Source organism: Diceros bicornis, chromosome 11 (assembly GCF_020826845.1).
Source record: "Diceros bicornis minor isolate mBicDic1 chromosome 11, mDicBic1.mat.cur, whole genome shotgun sequence".
Taxonomy (NCBI): domain Eukaryota; kingdom Metazoa; phylum Chordata; class Mammalia; order Perissodactyla; family Rhinocerotidae; genus Diceros; species Diceros bicornis.
Genome location: NC_080750.1, coordinates 43804916 through 43818133, shown reverse-complemented (window position 1 = coordinate 43818133; position 13218 = coordinate 43804916).

Genomic DNA, 13218 nt, shown 5'->3' with positions numbered 1-13218 from the left:
TTGGTGTGAGGAAAAAACCTCCACACATTTGGTGACCAGAAGTGAAGTGTTCCATGTCAAAGTAAAAGATACCCAACTGGTGGAAAACTGAGTTTTCCTTTTTACCTTTACTGATTCTTCTCTTTATCAAGGATTAAGTCCCATATTTTGCATTGCTGTAAGTCTAGGAATACCTTTAATTATCTTATGCAATAAAAAAATCAATTTTTACAATAATGATTTGTTGATTTGACTTTGATTTTAACTTTTATTTTATTATGTAACAAAATTGTGATAATCAGAATCTGACCTCTATGGCAAGTTGACTAGTTTCCCCAGGAAGTAGGGTACTTGTGAGAGAGTAGGTCTCACTAGTTCGAAATTTGCTTCAAGGCTTGGGTCTGTTTAAACAGCCAAATTGGAAGAAAGGTATCCAAAGTTAATAGGTTAAAATATCAATATTACATCCAAAGACATGTCTCTGATGTAACAACAAGCACTTAGTATTTTGTACATAGTATTTTTTATTTCATAATATCCCAAATTTTTAAATACAGTCTAGGTTTTAGAATTTAAAAGTCACTTAGTTCCATCATCTATCCAATAATGGAGAATCTTTTAAAATAGTGTACCAAAAGATAAATAACCTTAAATGTTGATTTAAATTATATTTATTATAAGTTTTTAAAAATTTGTACTGAAAACATTCTCACTCAGAATATTAAACATGATGACTATGTTACAAGCAGTGTTCTAGGCCCTAGGGTTAAAATGATGAGCAGGATGGAAAATATATATTCTTTTATAAAGCTAATACTCATAATGAGAGGAAAATGACAATAAAAACTAAGACAAATTAAAAAATAAAACAATTTTAGATCACAATAAAGGCTATGAGTAAAATAGGTTAACGAGACAGGGACTAGCAGGGAGTGGGAAGTCTTGATTCATAAGGAAAGACTCTTCTAAGAGGGTGACACTAACTGAGCCCAAATGGTAAGAAGGAGTCAGCCAGGCCCAGATTTAGGTGAATATAATATCAGATATAAGGATGCTTCTCTCTTGTGTAGAATTTTAACACCAAAGCAAATTTATAAAAACATAAAAATAAAACTATATATACAAAAAATTTAAATTCACAAATCTAACTTAATGTTCTGTTGAAACTGTGTGATCAGCCACAGTGGGACTGTCTGTACTTGTTTCAATTCAAGTCTTTCTGAGTTTTGCTTGCCTAGAGTGACAGAGCCGTGTGATGCCTCAATTCTGCCAGCACTTTTGTCTACTCAGAGAATTGTGAAACATCTATTCCAACAGAACACAGTGATGACATCCAGGCTGTCCTTGGCGTGAACAGTCATACACCTATATATTCTTGTCTCATTCACCTAGGACAGATACAGAAGTACTGGGTGATGGGTGATGACATGAATATAAACACAAATGCATAGCTCCTTATATCACTGGTGAAGTATAATTGGAGCTTTCTTCTGCCTACATAGAAAGCACCCTCAAGGCTGGGAAGGTGGGAGGAAGACTCCTCATTAGCCCTGGCCTATTGAACATTCTTGCCATGAGTATGTGCAACACAGGCAGCTAAAATTCTGAAACTAATTAAAGCAAAAATATTGCTGTTTAATGGGAATGAATAACTTATTTTCAATATATAGTTTCTCAACCCTTTGATATCCTATTTTCAGAAGAATTTAAAAGACAGAAGAATAATGAAGATGCCATTTTTTGAATTTTTTTCAAATTACCCGTTCCATTTCAGATATTGGACTAAAATCATTGTATGAATCTGTTTTTAACAAAAATTCTGATTAAATGAAAATTTGTTCTTCCCTTCTCTCACCAAACAAACAGCAATGAAAAACCAAAAACAGAAACAGATCTCAAAAAGATATCTATTTAAATGGCCACCAAATTGTTAGCTAACTCTAGTTGCCCATATATCTTAGACTAGCCCTGTTTCTACATCTGGCAGAAGCTAACACTATCTCATTCTACTTTCTTCCCCAGCCGGCAGTACAAGTTCCATTATGCCCCCCAGCCAAACTACCTGGCCTGCAATCTTTAACTAGGCTGCTTATTTCTAACCACTTGACTTCACAGAAGAGGAAATGAAAGCTCAGAATTTCATAATATTGCCTAAATACAACAACTAGTTAGAGATAGAATTGGGACAAAGCCATTAAAAAATATCCTGGCTCCAAGAATTTTAAGTATTATTTTCCTATGTTATACTCCTTCCTAAAAGGAGACTGAGTTGATTAATGAAAACTCCTGCAGATAGTTTGGTAAAATATAGTTATTTACTATTTGTTTATACCCCTCCTATTCCAAAAACAAGGACAACAACAAAAACTTTAAGGCAATTTACAATATACACTCAATAAGCATGGGAAAAAAATGCAGCTAAAACCAGGCAGATAAAGAGAACAGGGCAAAAGGAAAACAAATGTAGGAAAGTATGATTAAGCCAGGAATGATATTATTATAATGCAAGCTATAAGAATCTAGGCAGTTTTTAGAGATGGGCCAAAATTTGGCTCTAAGTTTTCTAGCGGCCCATATGAAGAAGGAAATTAGATAAGTACAAGATTTATAGTCCCATTAAAATAAAGATAAATCAATTATTCAGGAAATCTACAAAAAGTCCAAGAGAAATTTCCTTTGCTTTAATATAAGGAGATTACCTAGAACATGGATGATGATGATGGATGGATGGATGGATGGGTAGATGGACAGATGGTGATGGATGGATGGATGAGTCAGGCACTAATTTAAATCTGTAAATATTTTATTGAGAATCATGATGTGCCTGAATAGCCTAAGAAGCTATAATACACTACAGTTTTAACTCATCACTTTAGGGAGTGGTCTGGAACAGGATTTCCTTCATTGATTTCATAAGAGTAATAGAAATAAAGGTTTCTCTAATTAAATGACAGCTTTACATGAGCAAGTTTAGATCCTGCAAGGCTTCTTAAAACCTTTAAAATTGCCAAAGTGCGTGATAAATCACCAATTTAGTAGATTTGGGTTTAAAAATCCACAGAAATTTAACAAAGAACTGGTATTATATAGAACAAAACTTGGGAAATCCTATACTAAAAGTCCTAAATACTGCCTCCCTCTCATCAGAATCTTGACCTCTCATCTGGTGAATTTACCCTTTCATGTGTCCAACAAGGTAAAATAAACGAAATACAGAGAAAAGCACTGTGATTATACAACAATTATTGATTGATGTTTGGGTACTGTAATTTCTATCCAGGAGGCAGGAGGAAAAAGTGGAGCTGGAGTTTTCACTGGAGAAGTAGGAGTCTTCTATGTTAGCAAAAGAGGGAATTTGAGTTCATTGTGTGCAGTCTCCTTTGCTGCAGCAAGTAGTAAACACAACTTCATAAGATATCTCCATGTGGTGCAAAATAACACAGATAGTCTCCCAACATTTTCCCTAATTCTTCAAGATTTGGTTAAAATCCTTCCTTTATCATGACATCTTCTCGTAGCACCATCAGCCCACAGTGAAATCGAATTCCTATGATTTCAGAGGGTCGATTACCTATAAATCTCTTCTGACAAATGTCAGCTTTGTCTCTTCACCTAGAGTGCAGGCTTTATATCCTCCGGAGAGCACAATAGCTTGTCTTACTCACGGTAGACACTATGAAGTTCTGTGAATTTGATTCAATGATACCACATGATCGATCTGATTATATAAAAGATTTATTTGAATAACGCTAAAAGATAAATAAGGCTATAGACTGCATATGACTTTGAGGATTGAAATGTTATGATATCTTTTTGTCTAAAAATTAGAAACATATGCTTGTAATTACAATTATTATCAATCTTTTAATAGAAAAAAATTTTACTTCATTCCTAATTGACAATATGGGCTAATCTATAACAATAATTGCTAACATGTACTGAACTTACCATGTAGCAGGCACACGCATTTCAATTCTTACAAGAACTTTATGAGATGCCATTGTACTGATTATACAGAAGGAGAAATTGTACCTTGGAGAATATGAATGACCTCACATGGTTACACTGTCAGTAAATGGTAAAGTCAGGATTAAAATCCCAAATTTGATTTCAAATACTGTCTTAGTCAATTCAGGCTGCTATAACAAAAATATCACAAATTGTGTGTGTTATAAACAATAAAACTTATTTCTCACAGTTCTGGAGGCTAGGAAATTCAAGACTATGGTGCTGGCAGATTTGGTGTCTGTTAAGAGCCTGCTTCCTAATTGATCCTCACATGGAAGAAGGGCTGGGGAGCTCTGTTGGGCCTTCAAAACAGGGCACGAATACCATTCATAAGGGCTCTGAACTCATGACCTGATCACTTCTCAAAGGCCCAACTCCTAATACCATCACCTTGGAGGTTAGGATTTCAACATAAGAATTTGGGGGACACAAACAGTCAGTCCATTGCAAATAGTATGCTCTGTCTATCCTGATATGCTTCCTTCCACTAGTACAGTAACTTTGTCTCCTAAATGAGTTTATTATTTTGATATTTGTTCAAACTGGTTGACAAAGTATAACCAACCTGACAAGCTATAATAATGGCAAGTAGGAGAACCACAAAATATAAGAAGAAGAAATTCTATAAAAACAAACAGAAAAATAATGACAACTCTACACTTTTTTTTTTTTTTTTTAAGTCAAATTATCATTCTGACTTGAGGAAGTTGTGGCTTATTTCAAGCAAAAGCTTTCAGTCACCTCAGGCTAAAAGAGCCGCAGGATCTGCCAACCATAGCTGCTGGCACCAAGCAAGGGGCAGATTTCATCTTACAGAAGGGAAAGAACCATTGGTCTCTCATTGATTGCTAAATCCATTTCACACATCAATAGCAATTGCTCAGTAGCTCTGCAAATACACTTAATACCAAGAGATTCCAGCTTTCTTTTAGCCACCTGCCTTAGTGTCTACTCTGGGAAACACGTTGGCCCTGGTGAAGGTTGGTGTTCACTTTGTATACATTGAACACTCAGAATTGTTATAGTAGGCGAGGAAGAAGGTTTCCTTGACCCTTTTAGGGTCCCTGGCTGGGTCTGAAAATTAAACTGATAAAGACAGATTAACAGAAGAAAATTATACCAATGTTATGGACTTTGTACATGTACGTAAGAGCCTTCACAAGAAAATGAAGACCCAAAGTGACCAGAGCAGGAAACTTTTATACCTTTTAGACAAAGAAACAGTAAATTTGTTAAGAATTGACAAGTCACAGAGGTTTGGGTTAAGGGTAGTAAATGGTGAAGAAGAAACTAGACAGATAACAGTTAACTTAACAAGGTTGTTTGCAGATTCCTCTGGTGCCTTCTCCAAGCTCATGAAAGAACGCGGCCAGGAAAAGGAGAATTTCTTTCCTGCCTTTAGGCAGAAAAGGGAAGGCTTTGTCTGCGTTTACTGCTTCTTAACTGCCTTCAGCTCAAAATAATTTTTATGTCAAAGAAACACATTTTGGGGTAACATTCTGGTTTCCTTCACTATTGACTGCATGGTCACTTTGGTTGTCCATTGTATTTATTCTCTAATTATTTAACACACATAGAGAACAATATCACTCACTTAGCAATTCTTTTGAAAACCCCATGCTTTCTTCAGGAGGGAGGTTATGTCAAATTAGAAGTCCTCAAGGAAAGAGCAGATCTTTCAATTTTTCTTTATTCAGACAAAAATATACATATTGTAACAAAATATCAATTCAAAAATGTGCCAAGTCAAAAATGAAAGTTACCAGGGTTCCACTTCCCAGAAATAACCAATCATTAACTTGAGTCATATGCTCCTGGAATTTTCCTGTGTCTAGAAGAACAATTGTTTTTAATATTATAATTCAAGGCAAAGCTTTCTTTACTTCTTTTGAAAAATGTCAATATGTATATAATTGACAATTCTTATTATGCAATTCTTCGGTGTCAGCAAAGACACAGTCACATCCTAAGGGCTGTAAGCAAACCAATTATCTCTTGATTAACCAGCTATTTAGGTTAACCTGAATAACCTCCTCTAAAGGTACTGAATCCACAAGGAAATTTTTACAGTGATGGCTGTCTTTCTCCCCCCTAGCCCTTGTATCATGGGGAAGGACAGAAATTCTACTCAATTCTTGTTGTTTTCACACTGTTCTCCTTCTTGTTTCCCTGAAAATTTCGTTACTTCTCACAGTCGCTATTATTTACTGACTTTGCAACATCCTCCCACGTTTCTCAATGATTTTCCCTACCTGCTTACTGTCATTCTCTTTGAAAGTTCTCCTCTGTTAGTTCTTAGAATTTTCAGATGTGTACGTGATCCTACCAACTACCTGGCCATTCAATTCCCTGAACTCTCCTCGTCCTCCGAGGATCTTGAACTCCACTCTCCCTCACCCAGTCACTCCTGCAGTCATCACCTAGACCTGTACCACCAGGGCAGTAGCCATTAGCCACATGTGACTACTGAGCACTTGAAATGTGGTTAGTCCAAATAGAGATGTGAGTGTAGATCATACATCAGATTTCAAAGACCAAGCACTAAAAGAAGAATGGAAAATATCTCCTTAACAAGTCTTATATTGATTACAAGTCAAAATAATACTTTTATTTATTTGGTTAAATAAAATCTACCATTAAAATTAATTTCACCTATTTCTACCTTTTTACATCTACAAGAAAATTTAAAACTACAAATGTGTCTTGTACTAGTGCCACACTATGGATTCACTTTAAAATCTTAACCATGAACCTCAAGGGGGCTCTTCACATTACCAGGAAGCCATATGATACATTCCTAGACCATTCATTCTACCACTTTTCACACCTTCTCCTTTCTCCTCTACTCCTATTTTTACTCTCAGTTGATGATTTTGATTTTATTCTTACTGAGAAATCTGAAACAATCAGAGGAGTATTTGCATTTTGACTTCCATCACCTCCCAGCGTGTGTACATGTACTCCCATGTACTCGTGTTTCTGTCTTTTACCGTATGAACTATCCATACCAAACTCTCCATTTGTACATTACATCCTGATGCATCTTGACTCCTCAAGAACTTTGTTCCAATAATTATGCCCTCTTTCTCCCACATATTCACATTTTCACTCTTAAATGCATTGCATATATAAACATGCAAACATGCTGTTATTTCTGAAACTTATGAAAATTTTTTTTGCTCACATTTTGTATGTCAGTACTATTTTATTCTTCCACTTAATAGTAAAAATCCTCAAGAAAGTTGTTTATATGCAATCTCAAGTTTCTTTTCTTGAATTCTTTCTTAAACCACTTGAATATTTGCCCCCACCATTCCTCTAACACTGCCACATTGATAAATTCAGTGGTCAATTTTCAGGCCTCATCTTGCTTGAACCATTAGCAACATTTGACACAGTTGATCACTCTTCCTCTAAAATTAACTTTCTTCGTTTGTAATCAAGAATATTTCACTTTCTTGATTTTTCTTCTCTCACTCTCACTGGTCATTCCATATGGTCTTACCTTTTCCCATAGCTTTTAAAATTGAAGATTCAGGAGTCAGTCCTTGGTCATCTTCTCCTTTCGAGCTATACTCCTTGCCTTAGTGACTCATTCTAATGGTCTTAAATCCATTTGCTGCTGATTCTCAAATGTCTATCTCCAGCCTACACCTCCTTTCTCAACTCCAGACTCACATCTCTAAATGCCTACTCAACATCTCTACTTGAATGGCTAATAGACATTGCAAACCCAACAAATCTAGAACTGAGCTAATCTTTTCCCTTCCACAAAATCTACTCTACAGAAAGCCTTCTTTATCTCATTTGATAGCAATTCCATCTTTCTGGTTGCTGAAATCAAAATCCTAGAGTCATCCTTAACCCTTGTGTATTTCTCACAACCCACATGTAATCCACCAGGATATTCTTTTGGCTTTACCTCTAAAAATGTATGAAGAATCTAACAACTTTTTTCAGTCTTTCCACCACCCACTCACCCCTCCTCCCCACACACTATTCTCAACACCTTGAGCCAGAGTAAATGTAAATTGGATTATGTCACTCCTCTTTAAACAAACCTGCAAAAGTTCTCCATTTTATTAAAATAAAAAACAAAATCCTTACAATGGTCTACAAGCCCGTTATCCTTCACATTTCCTCAACTCTCTCTCACTTACTACAGTCCAGCTATACTGGCTTCTTTTCCTCTACTCAAAAGCACGTAGTTTCCACCTGGGACTTTGGCTCTAGCTGTGCAGAGTGCCTGGAATGTTCTTCACCTCTTGAGTAATTCCTTCACTGCTTTCAAGACTTTGTTCAATTCTCACCTTCTCAAGTATGCCTACATTGACTACCCCATTGATTAGCATAATCCACACCATCTCCTCAAACCGAAGACTCTTGATCTTTCCTGTCATGTTTTCCTTCTTTTTCTTCCCTAGCACATTTCATCTTCTAACTCATTAGGTAACTTAGTTACTGACTAGCTTTATTGTCATCTCCTGCTAAACAAGAAGCTCCATGAATATAGGGATCTTTGTTTTGCTCGTTGATGCATCCTACACTGCATTTGGAAGTAGCATTTGGACAGCAATCTATCTTTGTTGAATGAAGATAATTATCCCTGGGAAATTAATGCTAAACCCAAGTACAGTGTAAAAATATTTCTCATTGCTCTTGATTTACTGAAAACATTCCAAACATTTTGGCCTTATGTTGTGACGTAGATGTTCATGAATTATTTCTTGCTATTGTAATAATGTTTATTTAAAATCTTCTACATGTATTCATCTGGATTGTCCCATTTGTTTTGCCATAGAGCTGCAAGAGTTCCATCTCTCATATAACCTCAGTGGTCACCTTTGAAACACACGGCAAAACCAGGCTATATCATCGTGTTAAAATTCTTGTGGTTGTGAGAGAACCTCATAACTTTTTATGAATCCTCAGTTAAAATCCATCTGATTTCTTTTTAGTGTGTGTACTGGTTTCCTAGGATTGCTATAACAAATTACCACAAACTTTGTGGCCTAAAACAACAAAAATTTATTCTGTTACAGTTCTCCAGAAGTCCTAAATCAAGGTGCTTACAGGACCATACTCCCACCAAAAGCCCTAGGGGAGAATTCTTCCTTGCCTCTTCCAGCTTCTGGTGGCTCCTGGAATTCCTTGGTTTATAGCAGCATAACTCAATCTCTGCCTCGATCTTCACATGGCCTTCCCCTCTGTATGTCTCTGTGTCCAAATCTCCTCTTTTCTCTATAAACACAGCAGTCATTGGATTTAGAGCCCACCCTAAATCCGGGATAATTTCATCCTGAGATCCTTAAGTAATCACATCTACAAAGACTCTCTTTCCAAATAAAGTCACATTGGGGTTCTGGGTGGACGCAAATTTTGGGGAACAATCTTTATTCCACTGTAGTGTGTAAAATCCACATTCAAAAATTTTTAAATCATTTATATTAATTAACCTTCATGACTTGTGCCACTTGAATATTCAATTTTTAAATTTTGCCATCTTTGAGTTGTTTATTTGTTTATTTGTTTTCCTTTCTTTTTTGTAAGATTCACTAAGCACATAACTTATAACCCTCCATTAGAATAGTTCCCAAAGGTATGGAAATAATAACAAATCAATATTTTTGTTCTAAGTAGTTGGAAGGCAGGCAAGTTTCTCCCAAATGTCCTGTTGCACAAAGAAATAAAAGATCAGAGTTGAGAAAACAGACAGGAACATAAAATCGCAAGTAGAATGTTTGGATAATTTGACCCTGTTCAGGTAACCTTGACCCACAATGTCATGTAGTGTATGGACAGGTAATTTTGCAACCTCCTGGGCTCCAAAGTTAAGCATTAGTGGCCTGAGCAATAGCAAGAACATTTTCAGTACTATGAGGAAAACCACAGAGGTGTTTAAACAGAGGCTGTTCCACTAACGACATGGCTGTAGCTGAGTGACAAACAGAAACCTCCCACAGACTGAGCCAATAACACAGAGAACTGTGTATATTACTCCTATGTGTATTACAAAACAGTTACTTCCTGTATTTAAAGATCTAAGGAGGAGCATTTCATTCAATCAATACGTGAAAACACAAATCAAAACAATTCTATTTGGATCACAAGTTCAACAACTTATTAGATACGGTCAGGCAACAAGAAACAGATTAAAGAAAATAGAAAGTATGTGACTCACTTTTGTTTTGTTCTAAGAAGTTTGGTGTCTAGTACACCTGCTGGAAAAGTATAAAATAAATATAGCACAAGCAAATTTTCAAGTTATTTAAGAGGAACATGCAGAAGTTAGCATATCTACATATTGCCTTGCCACTCTTCATAACCCACTCAAATAATTGAGAACTAAAATAATCAAGAACCTTATCTCTTCTTCTACATCTAAGTATTTTGTTGCTTTAAATTGATTAATCTGAGTCTAAAGAATCACAAGTTTGTATTCTCAAATTAGCAATGTTTTTCTTCTAAAACATATTTTGAGTTACTAACTTGTATTAAATAATTGTGGAAAATGAGATAGCTGTAAGCACAGTTAACTTATTTTAAATAGTCCTTCCAGAAAAGGTGCCAATTTAAAGAATTCCTTAAATCAGTAACCACAGGAATGTTTTACTGTATTTACTTAAAGTAATTCATTAATTTTTTTAAAAAAACAGGGAGATCAGAAGTTAAAGCTCTTCTTTACAGAAGAATGCCAAGAAAAAATATAGAAATAATGATCAAAAGAGAATATCATCATTTTGTAAACACCACAGCAATAATTAATTCAAACAAGAGTCATTGATTTATGCTAAAATCATTGCGTGAAAGGTTGAGAATAAGATATCCCAATTTCAAAGAATTGCTCCCACGGATTACTTGTTACAGTCATGTGCTGCATAACAACGTTTTGGTCAACAACAGAGTGCATATACAATGGTGGTGCCATAAGATTAGTACCATATAGCCTACGTGAGTAGTAGGCTATACCATCTAAGTTTGTGTAAGTGCACTTTACGATGTTCACTCAACAATGAAATCTCCTAATGATGCATTTCTCAGAACATATCCTCATTGTTAAGCAATGCATGGCTGTAATTACAAAAGGGAAAATGTACATTTATAAAGGAGAAATCTGACAGACACCACCTTAACCAAGAGATCACATTTACTGTCACTAATAATAAGAGAAACTAGGATCACAAAAATCTTGTGATGCTTTGTGAAGGACACACATCACATGTGTGGTACTCCAATGACCTTAAATATTTGACCTGAACCTAATCATGAAGAAGGAAATGTACAACCCCGAATTAAGACGCATTCTGCAAAACATCTGATGTCGAGTCTTCAAAAATAGCAAAGTAATAAGACAAAAAGCAAAACTAAATTAGTGGTTAGGGAAATGTTCTGGATTAAAGGACACTAAAAAGACATGACAACTGAATGCAATCTATGATCTTTGATGGGATTCTGGGTTCGGGAAATAAATCATTATAAAGTTCCTTTTGGGAAGGATTTGCAGATTTTGAGTATAATGTGTAGTAAATAACAGTGCTCTATCAAAGTTAAGTTTCTAGAGTGAGATTTTTATATTGTATTTATGCAAGAGTTTGTCCTGTTTCTTAAGCATAGGGGATGGTGCCTTTAGAGGTGAAGATAAAGCAAGTGTGGGAAAACGTTAAAAATTAGTGAATTACAGTAAAGAGTATATAGGGAATCATTGCACAATTTTTGCAAATTTCTTGTGTTTGCATTTTTCAAAAAAAAGGCTGGAAAAATACAATAATTTTCTTATATCATAAGAGTGTATATAATGAGAAAAGTATAAGGACAGGACAAACTTGTTACTCATTCAACAAATATTTATTTACTGCCTCCTATCTGCTAAATATTTTCCTACCCAGTTGGATAGATCAGCAAACGAATTAGAGGAAGAGCACTGCCTTTGCAGAACTTAGATTCTTTCTCCTCAGGCCTGAACTTCCTCTTCTGTAAATGGGTGAGGGTGGGGGATAATAGTAAGAGTTGGACTTGGTGACATCATAAAGTCTTTTTCTACACTAAATGCTATCATTTTAGATGCATGAATTTATTCTCACTTTGAATAGATATGAGACAGTGGCTAATTTCTTCCACTTAGTGTTTTATAAAAAGAATATATTGTAATGAATACAAAGACACTAACCGACAACTCTTACACACAGGACATAACAGAACATAGCAGTATTAGTTCCGATTTTTGTATTATTACAAACCTAAAGCAAGACACCATTGAAGTATTTATTTAAAAAATGCTAAGTTGTGGGCCGGGCTGATGGCGTAGTGGTTAAGTTTGCGTACTCTGCTTCGGTGGCCTGGGGTTCGCAGGTTCCGATCCTGGGTGTGGACCGACGCATGACTCATCAAGCCATGCTGTGGCAGTCATCTCATAAACAAAATAGAGGAAGATGGGCACAGATGTTAGCTCAGAGCTAATCTTCCTCAGGAAAAAGAGGAGGATTGACAATGGATATTAGCTCAGAGTCAGTCTTCCTCACACACATACACACAAAAATGCTAAGTTGTGAGTTTGCTTTGGTTTTCCTTTCCAAGATTATTAAGAAAAAAAATCTGCTTTCAATAAAAGAAAATTTATTCTTTACATCATCTTCTTTTGCAGACCCTGTAGTCTTTATCAAATCTGTCTAAATCAAAAACGGAAACTGCATCACATTTAATGGTTATGCATTGCCCCAAAGAGAAAGTAAAATACAAAGTTTTAATTCAAAGCTAAATTTAAAAGTAGTAGTCATAGACGACCTTCTTTCATACCTTTAGATATATGCAAATACAACAGGATTAAAACTTTTATTAAAAACACATAAGTTTTTTTGAAAAATAGAATAAATAGGAAATACTTGAATAAGACACATTTTTGTGTCTGCATAAATGGTACTGGGCCAGAATATACTTCTCTAGACACTGCATAAAATTATTAGTGTTGCTTATGCTCTGCATTCAAACGCAAGGTCAGAAAAAAGTTTTTTTTTCCTACCTACTCTTTTTTATTTCATCTTTCGAATTTATCAGTAGTAATGAGTGATTTTCTGCCAGTGATGCTACTTGTGCAAGAGTGGCAGATAATGATAATTCAGAACTCTCCAGATTCTCCTTGGATTTGCTTTTGTCATTTAATTACCCACCTTTTTGTTTATGTGCATGTTGGGAGTGGTGATGAAAGGAATTTGAAAATCTATGTTCTGCCAAATG